The 14126-nt window shown below is 47.0% G+C and overlaps 1 long non-coding RNA gene across 1 annotated transcript; it reads left to right on the top strand.

Moving 5' to 3' along the window:
* Positions 1 to 4269: 4269 nt before the first annotated feature.
* Positions 4270 to 4791, top strand: LOC139838370 (uncharacterized). The gene is made up of 3 exons (XR_011754591.1): positions 4270 to 4316; positions 4398 to 4632; positions 4731 to 4791. It is a non-coding gene; the product is annotated as an uncharacterized lncRNA (long non-coding RNA).
* Positions 4792 to 14126: the final 9335 nt, after the last annotated feature.

Here is a 14126-nt window from a genome sequence, read left to right as displayed (position 1 = left end):
TCTTCATCAACACCGTACGTGTGACCGAGTACGGAGGTGCTGCCCGATTGTGGCACCGTCAAGATCTTCTACGCGCTTTTGCAAGCGGCAAGTGATCGACTACATCCACCACGAGATCTAATCTCGTTAAGCTTTGGAAATCTTCAAGGGTTAGTCTCGTGATCCCCTCGTTGCTACCGTCTTCTAGATTGGATCTTGGCTTGTGTTTCGTTCTTGCGGTAGGAAAATTTTTGTTTTCTATGCTACGAATCCCATCAGGACCGGTGAGCTGGAAGGACGTGTCTTTCTTACTAGGCCTACCGTTGGCGGGTCAGCCCATAGGCCCGCTGGCAGAACCTGTGCTTTGGGATGAAGAAATGCATGCACGTTTTCAGGGAACTCGTCCGGGCCAGACTGATTTTCTCTATGAGGACCACGGTCCAAAGTGTGACTGGTTACTCAACTTCGAGGTAACCATTGTTATAACAAATTTATTTATGGTTATTGCATTGTTAAAACTAACATCTTTTTCATTGTTGTAGGTTTCACAGTTCACACCGCCGATGAGTGAGGCACAGATCACTAGGAGTCTCGAGGCGTACATATTGTGGCTGCTTGGGAAGGTGATGTTCACAGAGAACCATCAGACCACCATCAGCAGGCGCTTCATCCCCATTGCACTGGAGATAGCAGAGGCACAAACCGCCGACGACATCATACAGCGGAGTTGGGGTTCCGCGGTTCTAGCAGCAACGTACCGAGGTTTGTGCAATGCTTGTACACTTGTCTCCCCCAAGTCTGGCCTTCTTGGCTTCCCACTGTTCTTGCAGCTGTGGTCCTGGGAGAGGTTCCCGATTGGTCGGCCAGACATAGATGCTGACCGCCCTTTCGGGGCAAACGAATTGGATGATCCAGACCACATCGACATGCCTACTTTCGGCATACTTTGGACACGCCGCGAGGTATGTACACTGTCAAACATAGTTCTTTCGTAATTTATAGTATTGCACGAGTACTGACTATTTCTCTCCGCAGAGACGATTTGCTCGCGACCAGGTCAGGAACTACTACCCTGCGTTCACCGGGCAGTTCGACGTGCTCGATGATAGGGCGGTGATCTGGTAGCCCTATATGGCGGCCGCCGTGCATGCAAGGTACCCCGGCGGGATCTCTAACCTCTGCTATAGAGATTGTGCGTACTGGATGACAAGGGATTAACTTGTCAATGCCTATGGATTATAGGCTAGGGTTTAGTTAGAAGTAGAGGGCAAGTAGATCTCGAAGGTTTCAGCCGAAAAGTACTCGACGACTATGAAAACTAGGGTTTGCAGACAATGATTCGATTCTCTCTTTTGTCCCTCGACTCCCCCTTATATATGAGGTGAAGCCGAGGGATTCGTGCTATACAAGTTTACAGAGTCCGGGACGGTTTCTAACTCGTCCCGCCAGATTACAAACAACACTTCCTATTACAACTCTATTTCTTCCTTAAACGCATCTTGGGCTCCCGAATCTTCTTATTCTTCGGGTAGTGGGCCTTCAATAAACCCCGGGTACTATATTCGGCAGGCCCATTTGGGATGCCTATGTCAGTAGCCCCCGAGATTTTGCTTGAATTGTAAAGTCAGGGAAAATCTCCACTGTTTATTTTTACCCGAAAGCCTTAACTTTCTATATTTCTTCTCATAAAATTCTATATTGTACAGGGATATTGGTAATTGGGGCTAGTTCATCTGACGGATCAGGTACTAGTTAACTGCTCTAGTGGCAATCCGCAAAAACCTACTTCAAAATCACGTCCCTGGACATGATCTCGGGATACTGGTGTAAACTTCGACAGGTGCCGCTTAAGGTCTTACCATTCTGTCGAGTCCCAGTCAAATTTATCGGGTACCTAACGCGTCCGTTAGGATTTTTCTTCGTATCTGTTGATACGGATAAAAGTAGCAGCGCAGATCTTTGGCGATGCCACGCCCAGCAGAATGGATTAAGGGTCTTACCTTCGCAAATTTGCGGCATTCAGAAATTGATCGCAACTTTGGCGTCCTGAGAATATATTGTCGAGTGCTTTTCCGGCTGTTGGAATGGCACATTTTATTGAGTCAAATATGACTTATATTGTTCTCCCGATGGGAGTATATGTAGAGTTAATTATAACTCGAAATATACTCTCTTGCTCTTCTATTTTTCCTTTGTTAATTTCATCGGGCACGCGAACAGCGTTCCCGATGGGAGTAGCCCCCGAGGCTACAACCAAGAACTTGTGCTTGGTTGTAGGCTCAACATTTTATTCCACCTTGTCGCTATTTTGTCATTATTTCGCAATATGAACTCTTTCCTCTTCTTCTTCTTCTCTCTCTTTATTTTTATATTTCTCGGGTGCGCGAACAGCGCTCCCGATGGGAGTAGCCCCCGAGGCTACAGCCAAGAACTTGTGCTTGGTTGTAGGCTCAACATTTTCTATATTGTCATACTCGAAATTTTACTTTTTGTCGGAGTAGCCCCCGAGCATTTGGGCAAAAACTTGTATTTGATCAAAGGCTCCCGAAGTATTGAATATTTCATCCTGTCGCCAATCTCTGAATACTTCCTTGTCGACATTCTTCACTTAATCAAATTTACTTCATCCTTGACAAGTAGTCGTGAATTTTCTGTCCTGTGGGTCCATTGCTTTCACCACGTTGACACGTCGTGCAAGTAGTGGACACACGTCCTCCGCTTTTCCTGGCGCACGTACGGTAACGCCTATTTCAGTAAAAATACTCTTTTGCCCTTGTGTCTAGAAGATCCATCCTCACCACACGATTTCTTCATCCAACGGCACACTGCTTCACCCGAATCTTATATAAACCCTTCTTCAACCTTCATTCATCCCCTCGCTTGCGCCGCTCACCTGTTCCTTTTCGCAAAACTTCCCCTGCGCCCAACTCTCTCCAATCTTCCGTACGCACATACATTGCTCTGCCCACTGCCGTTGATGCCACCGCGCACGCGTCGACTCGACTCGCCACGGCACGCCGGAATCCAAGATGGCCGCCGAGGATCTTGAGTGGGAGAGATCCAAAATCTCCAATCAAGACATCAACACGCTGAAGAGGCTCGGCCTCATGACGAAGGAGGACGCCATCCGCTTTCCTAGCGAAGAAAGCTACCCCAAGCCTCCAATGGAGTATCGGGTTAGTTTTGTTGATCATCTCATCCGTGGCCTCTCTACCCCAATTCATGATTTTCTCCGCGGTCTTCTCTTTGTTTATGGGATTCAGCTGCACCAACTGACTCCCAATTCCATCCTTCACATTTCTATTTTTATCACACTTTGCGAATGCTTCCTCGGAATCACTCCCAATTGGGCTCTGTGGAAGCGCATTTTCTGCCTCCGCCGTAATGGCTCCCACAACGTCACTTATAACATAGGTGGCGTTGTTATCTGTGTTCGGACTGATGTCGATTATTTCGACGTCAAGTTTCCTGATTCTGTCCAAGGATGGCGCAAAAAGTGGCTCTACATCCACGAAGAAAGCGCCAATTCTGTGGAGCACAACATAGTTCCTTTTGACGGAAGTGCCAGGATTCAGCGTCGCCGTTCCTGGGATGCCGAAGCTTCTGAAGAAGAGAAAAAGGCGACAGAGGCGCTCATGGCTCGTATCCGTCATCTTCAAAACACTCGAGGCAAAGAGCTATCTGGTGTTCAAATTACTGCCTACTTCCTTAGGATTAGAGTGCAGCCTCTTCAGGCTCGCAAAAATCCCCTTTGGACGTATTCTGGTGAAAATGACGCCAACAGAATCTCCAGTGATCTTTCTGTAAAGGATTTGGAAAAATTGGTTCGAAGAATTTCTCGATTAGGCAAGAAGGATCCTATTCCCTCCTCCTGTCGAGTGGAACCATACAGTGCTTCCAATCCTCTTCCCGAGGTATTTTGTCTTCTCGAAGTTTTATCTTGTTTTGAACTGTTCCTCGTATCTTATTTGCAGTGGTATCTCACTTATTCTCTTTTGTCACTATTTCTTTGTAGAATCATCCTACTATGGCTTCCCTTCCTCCTCTTCCTGAGGATGGAGAGGTCGAAGAAAGAGCCGTTGTCGATGATGTCAACCAGAGACCCCCTCTTTTGTGAATGAACCCGCATGATTCTCGAAAATCTGCGGGATCTACTGAGAAGGATGCTGCCTCACGAAGATACAACATCAGCGCAATCTCCTCCTCCTGCTGTTTCTCCGAAGAGCAAAAGGAAAAGGAGCAATGCCGAAGATTCCGGGACCTCGAAACCCGAAGAAAGCTGCTCCTTCACCTCGAAAAGCAGCTTATGATCCATACATCGAGAGTATCATCAGCTCGTAGGTTCCTTGCTCTTTTCCTTTTCTATTTGAAGAATTTTATTTTGCCTTGCTTTTTATGCTGCCACTATTTTGTCACAGTGATGATGAAGAAACACCAACTTTAGATGTGGCTGCTCGAACGAGCACGTCACATACTTTAGTTATTTCAGAAAAACCAGTTGAAGGGGAGGAATCGTCGCCTCCTCAACAAAATGTTGATACATCTACTCCTCCTTCGAGCCCCCGTGCCCCTTCACCAAAAAGGGCACGGGTTGAAAAGATTGTTGATCCTGCCCCTCAGTTGGGCAGTTCGTCGACTCTGCTCTTAGATGATGTAAGTTTGTCGGCATCTATATTTTCCTTATTTTGTTTTTTCACACCTTTTCTCTTTTTCATGCCGACGTTTCTTTTGATGTACTTACCTTTGAACAGCCAATGATCAAAGAGCTTCTTCGGATCGGGTCCGAATTTGGGGGGTACGGTGAATTTGCCGGCCGTGCCGAAGGTAACGACTTTTATACTTGCTATTTTTCTTTGACTTTCTATTCCTGTTGCTTGTCGCTATTTTTTGATCTTTCTTTTCTTTCTTTTTCATATCTCGACAGAAAAACTTTCAGAGGCCAACGAACGTGTCGACGCACTTGCTCAAAAACTCGAGCAAAGTGAGGCGACTCGCAAGAAAGCTGAACTTGTTGCTAGCAAAGCCAAGGCCGAGGTTGATGAAGCCAAGGTGAAAGCTGCTAGTGTCGAGGAGCTGCAGAGAAGGCTCAAAGATGCCGAATCTGCCTTAGATGAGCAGAAAACTGCACAAACTGTGCGTGAACAAGAGATCATCAAGCGTCTGAAGTCGCAAAGTCGACGTACGCTGAGTAATATCATCAACCCCTTCTATTGTACTTCCTGTTTCTTGGTTTTTGACTAATGGTTTGTCTCGTGTGGCAGCCCAAACAAACCAAGATTTTGATCTGGAGAATCCCGTCAATGACCCTCTCCTTGATGCACTTTCTCTTCTGGAGTTCCATGGGCGCGAAATTCGTGAAGGCGTGGCCAATGCCAGTGCAAGTTTGTCGGCGTTGTTCCCCTACTTCTTCCCGAAGAAAGAGGAACCTTCGACTTTCCTTGCCCTTGCCAAGCTTTTCAATTCGTCGGAAGACCTGGGATTGAAGATGCGTCAGGAGAATATGAAGGTTGCTGTCGAGAAATCTTGTTGCCCTGGTTGCTGACAGCCAACAGACGCTTGATTGGATGAAGGTTGGCGACACCAGCCAGGTAGAGCATTCGAGATGGAGGTTGCTGATCAAGGCAGCCAAGCCCAACACGAAGAAGATCTTGGCGTATCTGGGGATCAAGCCAGCTTCGACTCCTAGCTCCTCGAGGCCGGAGGTCTAGTTGCATGCCTCCTTGTTTCTTTTTCTGTTTCTTTTGCTTTTGTTGCCAAAGTAGTTGTTTTGGCGACACTCATTTCTTTAGCTCTACTGTAGTGCCCTTGTAATGATTCCAAGAAATTAATGAAAAACTCTATCTGTCATTTGATGTTGTCTTGTCTAAATTTCAGTTGATATTTGATAACTATACTCCAACTTCCGCTCCTTCCAATGTATCGCCTTCTTCTCGTGCGAGGAGAGCTTTTGCCGATATCGCACTGTCGACGATACCTTGTCGCAAGAACTGGATGAACTTCGGCAGCAACTTCAGTATGCGAAGAAGCAAACACTTGTGATGATGGAGCAATCTCGTAAGTCATCTGAAGCCGAAAAAATTGCTCTTCAACAAGCTCACGAAGCCGTGGCTGCTAAGGAAATTGCTGCTTCCGAGGCTGAAAAGGCAACTACTCGAGAAAATTTCATGCTCGAATTAATGAATGAAGCCAGTGCAGATATGTCGGGTATGCCTGTTTCGTCCGCTGATATTTTTTATCTTCATGCTACTGTTTCTTAGAGGTTTCCACTTCTTTGTTTTGATAGGTGCCTTTGTTGATGCTGCTGCCGAGGAAGAGAGGGTAAATGCTAGGACAACCCTCCTTGTTAATCTTTCCCTGGACCATGGTTCGTTGTTTTGGGCTACCCGGAGAGGACCCGCCAAATTGTCGTATTTCAAGATCGCGCCTCTCAAACTCGCGATTTCCTTGACTTCTGTACCAAGACCTTGTCCATGGTTTACAACTCCATGTTTCCTCGGAACGTCCAACCAAAAACTCTTCCTGAATTGATGGAAAGGTTCAGGGATGCTCGCAGTATCCATGATTTTGTCAAAGCTCAACTAGTAGCTGGCGCTGCATTTGCTCTTATCATGCTCCAAATCTGCCACTCGAAGCTTGACCTTACCCAGGTTGTCGAGAAGGTTCACCAAAAAGTAAAACGTCGGAGAGTTGGTGTTGACAGGATTAACACGAAGGTTACGCCTATAGCCGAAGAGATGATTGAAGACCTACTTCGGATGGATGCCGACTTTTTGCCGATGGCCATTATGCCGATTTTCTTGGTGCTGCTCCTGAGGAAAACAGGGTTACTCTTGATGACATATTGAATCAAGACTAGTTAGTTTCTTCTTGTAGATATTTTTTCTTTGTAATCCATGACTATATTGTAAAGCAATCATTATATTTCTCTGTTTGTTTAGCCCCGAGTGTTTCGGTGACTCTTTACTATATTTGTATACTTGCGAGGTTTTGAACCAAGGCATTTATATATTTAAGGCGAATATGAGCCCCCAAGCTTTTTATTGAGTACTATTTTGTATTTTTGTTGACTCACGAGGTATTTGAATACCAAGGCAAGTTTTTCCTTTTGTCGATGAACTATATTGAAATTCGTCGGAGCGAAGACTTTGGTCATGTCGATAAAGAAGAAAAGTTATATTGTCACTATCTTTATTATATTGCAGCACCGCGAGCCCGCCTCATTAAAAACCTTCTCCGGCCCCACTCGGTGCCCCGAAAAAGGAAAAGAGTGCGTCTCTGAAAACTCGCGGGCGTTTCGGTACATTGAAGCTTTACAAAGACTATATTTTGACTCTAGGCGTAAAACGCCTAAGTTGCGCCACGTTCCGGGGGTTTGGCTCCTCCACCCCTGTCTTCTTGTCCTTTATTCTGTATGCTCCTCCTCCAATTACTTCCGTGACAATGTAAGGGCCAAGCCATGGTGACTCGAGTTTTTCATGACTTTTTTGCGTGAGCCGAAGAACTAGGTCTCCCACCTGAAAAGATCTTGGCCGCAAACGTCGACCGTGGTAATTCTTCAAGTCCCGTTGATATTTGGTTACCCGAGATAATACTTCATCTCGAGCTTCATCAAGTGCGTCGACGTCGTCTTCTAGCACTCTTCTCGACGTTTCTTCATCATATTCAGCGACACGTGGAGAGTTGTGCTCTATCTCGATTGGTAGTATTGCCTCTGCTCCATGAACCAGGAAAACGGAGTTTCCTGCGTTCTTTGTGTTTGGTGTTGTTCGGATGCTCCACAACACGCTTGGTAGTTCTTCCGCCAGGTATGTCGAGCTTTTCCGGTGGTCCTAATAAGCGCTTCTTGATACCATTGCGAGATGATGCCATTGGCTTTCTCGACTTGCCCATTGGTTTGAGGATGTGCAAGCGACGCAAAGTTCAGCTTAATACCCACCTCTTCGAAATAATCTTTGAATTAATGGCATGTGAAGTTGCTGACGTTGTCTCAGACGATCTTGTGGGGCACTCCAAATCTGAAGACGAGGCCTTTTACGAATTTTATCATGCGGATGCTCCATCTGGTGAATTTATCGGCTTCGCTTCTATCCACTTTGTAAACTTATCGACAGCTACTAGCATGTACTCCTTTCCTCCTGGCCAGGATTTGTGTAACTTACCCACCATATCAAGTCCCCATTGAGCAAAGGGCCACGACAATGGTATTGGTGCTAGCTCGCCGGAGAGTGGGGTTTTGCGGCAAACCTTTGACACGCGTCGCAAGTTCTTACTATGTCCTTGGCGTCCTCGATTGCTGTCAACCAGTAGAATCCTGCCCGAAAAACCTTGGCTGCAATAGCTCGACTACTTGCGTGGTGGCCACATATTCCTTCGTGTACATCCTTCAGAATTATTCTTCCTTCTTCGGGTGTGACGCACCTTTGCAAGACGCCCGAAATACTTCGCTTATACAATTCTCCCTTGACCACCGTGAAAGCTTTGGAGCGTCGAATTACTCGCCTTGCTTCAACTGGATCGGCAGGTATTTCTTTCCGAAGGATATATGATATGTACGGCTGCATCCACGGTATCTGTATCATCATGACCAAGTCCTGATCTTCTTCGTCCTCTTGCTTTTCTTTGGCAGCCCCCGAGGGTTTCTTCTCCTTCTTTTTTGACTTTGTTGGCTTAGTGGATCTCTCTGTTATCTCTTCCCGAATACACCTGGCGGGACCGGGAAGGCACCGTGACCCGATGTTTGCAAGAACGTCGGCTTCGTCGTTGCTCAACCTGCTAATATGATTTACTTCGCATCCATCGAATAACTTCTCAAGCTCGTTGTACACCTCCTTGTATGCCATCATGCTATCATTGACTGCATCACATTGGTTCATAACTTGCTGAGCCACCAACTGTGAGTCGCCAAAGATTTTTAATCGAGTTGCTCCGCAGGCTTTCGCCATCTTCATCCCGTGTATGAGAGCCTCATATTCTGCTTCATTGTTAGATGCGTTAAGGAACGTCATCCGGAGGATGTACTTCAATTTGTCGCCTTCAGGTGATATGAGTACTACTCCTACGCCAGCTCCTTCTAGTCTCTTGGACCCATCAAAGTTCATGGTCCAAGTTCTCGATAAATCTGGAGGTCCTGTATTTTGCAACTCCATCCATTCTGCGATGAAGTCCAGCGATATTTGCGACTTTATTGCTATTCATTATTCATACGTGATGTCCCGAGGGGAAAGTTCTATTCCCCAAAGGGAGACACGACCCGTAGCTTCTGGGTTATTCAGTATATTTGACAAGGGAGCTTCATTGACCACTATGATCGGGTGTGCCGAAAAATAGTGGCGCAATTTTCGTGCTGTCGTGAACACTCCATATGCTAGCTTTTGGTACCGAGGGTACCTTTGTTTTGAAGGTGACAAGACTTCGCTCACGAAGTATCTTGTACGCCGCACTCCATGGATTTTCCCTTCTTCCTCTCTTTCGACAACTAATCTTTGTGCTAACCACTTGGGGCGTGGCTGCAATATACAGTAGGAGAGGTTCCTTTTCCTTTGGAGCCACCAGGATTGGTGGTGTCGAGATTTTTCGCTTCAGATCCTCGAAAGCTCTGTCGGCCTCTTCGTTCCACTGGAATTTATCTCCTTGTTTTATCAGCGCATAAAATGGTAACGCTTTTTCTCCTAACTCGGCGACGAACCTGCTCAAAGCTGCGACTCGCCCGATTAGCTCGTATTTCTTTCAACTTTGTTGGCTTTCTCATTGTTACTATGGCTTGTATTTTGTCGGGGTTTGCTTCAATCCCTCTTGCCGAAACTAGAAACCCCGAGAAGTTCTCCTGCCGGGACGCCAAAAGAACACTTCGTCGGGTTCAGTTTGAGGCAGAATTTGTCGAGGTTGTCAAAAGTTTCTTTGAGATCCTCGATCAATGTTGTCCCCTTTTTTGATGTTATGACGACATCATCGATGTATACTTGCACGTTTTTCCCGATCTGTGTTGCTAAACACTTCTGCATCATCCTCTGATATGTTGCTCCCGCATTTTTTAGACCAAAGGGCATTGTTTTGTAGCAAAACACGCCGTAAGGTGTAATAAACGCTGTCTTGGCTTCATCATCTTCTTTTAATCTGATCTGGTTATAACCAGAGTATGCATCCAAGAAGGAAAGACGTTCGCAACCTGCCGTGGAGTCGATAATTTGATCGATCCTTGGGAGGGGAAAGTGATCCTTAGGACAATGTTTATTGAGACACGTAAAGTCGACGCACATGCGAAGGACTGTCGTGTTTTTCTTCGGCACCATCACTGGGTTAGCTACCCATGTGGCTTCTGTAGATATTTCTCTGATAAAACCAGCTTCTTCGAGTCGATTTATCTCTGAAAGCATGGCTTTGCGGTTTGGTTCCGAAAAACGCCGCAAAGGTTGTCTGATTGGTTTCGCTGTTGGATCCAAATTTAGGTGGTGCTCGGCAAGTTCCCTGGGTACTCCTGGCATGTCAGCTGGACACCATGCAAAGATTTTCCAGTTCTCACGGAGGAACTTGACGAGCGCGCTTTCCTATGCGATATCCATATCGTTTGCGATAGATGTCGTCTTTTTTGGATCTGTCGGGTGAATCTGCACCTCCTTAGAATTTTTCTCTGTGTTGAAAGTTGATTCTTTATTTGGCCTTCCAGCGTCTGGCAGTACGTCGTAATCAGTCATGCTTTTTGACGCCAAGTACTCGGCTTGCATCCCGAAAGTTTCGCCAACCTCGTGAAAATCCTTGTCGCACTTATCGGCTAAGGCAAAGCTTCCCTTGACGGTGATTGGTCCTCTTGGTCCGGGCAACCTCCACAACAGGTATGTATAGTGTGGTACTGCCATAAATCTAGCATATGCTGGTCGTCCCAACAGAGCGTGGTATTGTGATGGAAAATCCACGACTTCAAATTCGAGCTTCTCGATTCTATAATTTTCTCGGGTCCCAAATTGAACATCGAGATTGATTTTTCCCAATGGATAACTTGGTTTCTCTGGTGTAATGCCGTGGAACCTTGTGTACATTGGTTTCAAGTTTGCTAAGGATATGTTCATCTTCCTCAATGTATTCGCATACATGAGGTTCAAGCTGCTGCCGCCCTCCATGACCCCTCGAGAGACATCAAATCCTGCGATAACCGCTGGCGTAATAAGTGCCGACTTGCCTGGTCGAGGAACTTGCTGCGGATGATCTGCTATTGTGAAGCCGATATCTTGTCCCGACCAATTAAGGTACTCAACTGTTGGTGGAGGCATTTTCTCTGCCATAAACACTGTCGTGAGATTACTTTTTGAGCTCTATTGGACGGCCTTCCCTTCTCGAATCATCAACACCGCTCCGTTGGAGTTAGGATCAACATAGGGTGGTGGTGCAGGTGCCGCCGCTATTCTTAGCTGGTGTCGATTGTCCTCTGTAATCGCGGGAGGTGGCGGTAGATGAATCTCGCTCCTAGGCTCCCGAGGGTTTCTCTGTGCTGCTCGAGCGTGAGCATTTTCTCGCGTATCTGAACATTGCCTGAAAATTTCGACAGTCTTTTCGGGTGCCCCGACCGTCTTTTCCCGTTCTTTGTCGAGGAAGAAGTGCATCTGGCACGGTCCGTTCAGCATTTCCTCGGGGGACACGAAAGGTCTTGGAAACCTCGGCCCACTATTTTGCCTGTTGCGTGAATCATCCCTATTATCACCTCGCTGTTCACTGCTTCTCTGGTAATCATCTCTATTGCCTCCGTATTTGTCCGAAAACCTGCCGAAATTTGTTACGGAGCGTCGTAGTTCTGTACGTCCGAGGAAATCTTCGCCTCGGTTGATAGTTTCGACCACGGTCCTCCTCTCGGCGACCTGTGTCGTTTGTTGTGGACAGCGTCTTCTCCATCTGCCCATTTATTTGCTATCTCCATTAACGCGGATACCGGTCCTTGGATTGGTCCTTCCCAAATCCTCGACAAAGTCTCCACGCCTCGACTCCTGCGACAAACGCATCTATTGCTCTCTCGTCGGATATGTTTTCTGCCGAGTTTTTGATGATATTCCACCTCTGGATGTACTTTCTCATTGGCTCATCTGGCTTTTGTCGACACGCTCTCAACTCCTCTAACGATGCGGGTTTTTTGCACGTGGATCTGAAGTTCTTGACGAACACGTCCTCGAAACTTTCCCAGTGTCGATGGATCCTGGAGCGAGTTTCTTTATCCATGATCGTGCGGCACCACTCGGGTGCACTGGATGCTTTGCATGGCTGTTGCCCTAGTTCCTCTGTCGCCTTCACCGTCTCCAGGATAGTCGACTAGCCAATCCTCTGGATCTTGAAGGCCGTCGAATTTCTTGAAATTATCGGGTAACTTGAATCCCGAGGGGACTCGCGTTTTCGGACTCTCCTCGTGAAGCATGGTAAGCCGCACATATCTTCGTCGTTAAGTTACGGGGATTGCCGATGATCCCTTCTCGCTTTGCCGCGCTCTGTCGACTCTTGCTTGTGCCGCCGTGTCTCTTGCTCCACTTGGCCCTTCGAGTCTTTGCCGGCTATTCTTCTTTGCGGGTCGCGGACTATTTTGCCTTGCCACTCCTTCGGGAGGCGTTGATATAAACGCTGTCCCCATAGCTCCAACTCCTGCTACCGCCATATTGTACGGTGTTTCTCTTGGGTCACCCGGAGGTGGTTTAGATGCAAGGATAAAAGCATGTGTCGCCATATACCCAGCCTCTCTGGTGTCTTAGGGATGATGTTTCCTCTTGTATCTATCGACATAAAGGACATGTCGAGGTTTTGAACTAAGTGTTCTCTTTCTGCCTCGGGTATGTGTTGCAGCCTTGATCTTGCTCTGTTCCGCGCCTCCCGATGGCTATCACCCGTAGTTCTAGATTGTCGACTTAAATCTGCCCTTCTCCTGCTGGATGCAGAAGCTGCCTCCTTTCTCCTGTTCAACTCAGCTGTTTTTCCAATTCCCTGGCAGCTCGTGCGAGCCTATATTGATATGCTTGCAATTCTTCGGTGTGGCTGTGGTAGCCATTGGTTACGTGCCGTTCATAGCTCTCGCAGCTCTATCCCACGCTGCTTGTGAAAGTTGAACTCTATCTCGCGGCTCGGCCCGACGTATTTGTTGCCCAAGCCTTGTCGCAGATTGGAGGGATCGACGTATGGATTTCCCAAACTGTCGAAAGCCTCAGATGTCTCCTCTTGACCTTCAATGGCGTAAATCTGATGATACCTTGTACTCAGATCTATGTTGGGTTTGGTGACATCATCGTTGAGATTGATGAGGACCTTGCCCACTGTGAGAGATTTGTCGATGAAGTCATGACTGTCGACATCGCTTGAGCCATCGCTTATATACGAGTCCGCAGATGACTCAAACGATATGTCGTTGAAGATCTTGGCGAGTTTCTCTCTTGCTCTGATACTGACGTAGCGTGTCGCCGAGGTTTCTTCTTCTCCTGACTCGTTTGACGATGCATAGCTTGAAAAATCGGAATCGGCCACTGATGATCCCGACGAAATCGGAATTTCGACACGATACGATCCTTCCTTCTCGACGCGAAAATGGAACCTTCCGAACGTCATCTCCATGGGCTCCGCCAGATACGCATATGCATCCAAACGGGAGGGTGGGTGAGGAACAAAATCGACAAGACCAGTAGCGATCTGTTTACCTCGATCCATTGTGTTGCTTGCGGTTGACGATGTCGAAGATCTTGAGCGTGCCATCGAGATCAGCTCCTTACGCCTCTAATTCCCACAGACGGCGCCAATTGACAAGGGATTAACTTGTCAATGCCTATGGATTATAGGCTAGGGTTTAGTTAGAAGTAGAGGGCAAGTAGATCTCGAAGGTTTCAGCCGAAAAGTACTCGACGACTATGAAAACTAGGGTTTGCAGACAATGATTCGATTCTCTCTTTTGTCCCTCGACTCCCCCTTATATATGAGGTGAAGCCGAGGGATTCGTGCTATACAAGTTTACAGAGTCCGGGACGGTTTCTAACTCGTCCCGCCAGATTACAAACAACACTTCCTATTACAACTCTATTTCTTCCTTAAACGCATCTTGGGCTCCCGAATCTTCTTATTCTTCGGGTAGTGGGCCTTCAATAAACCCCGGGTACTATATTCGGCAGGCCCATTTGGGATGCCTATGTCACTGG

Source organism: Lolium perenne, chromosome 3, assembly GCF_019359855.2.
Source record: "Lolium perenne isolate Kyuss_39 chromosome 3, Kyuss_2.0, whole genome shotgun sequence".
NCBI classification, from domain to species: domain Eukaryota; kingdom Viridiplantae; phylum Streptophyta; class Magnoliopsida; order Poales; family Poaceae; genus Lolium; species Lolium perenne.
This window is presented reverse-complemented; position numbering and strand designations above follow the sequence as displayed.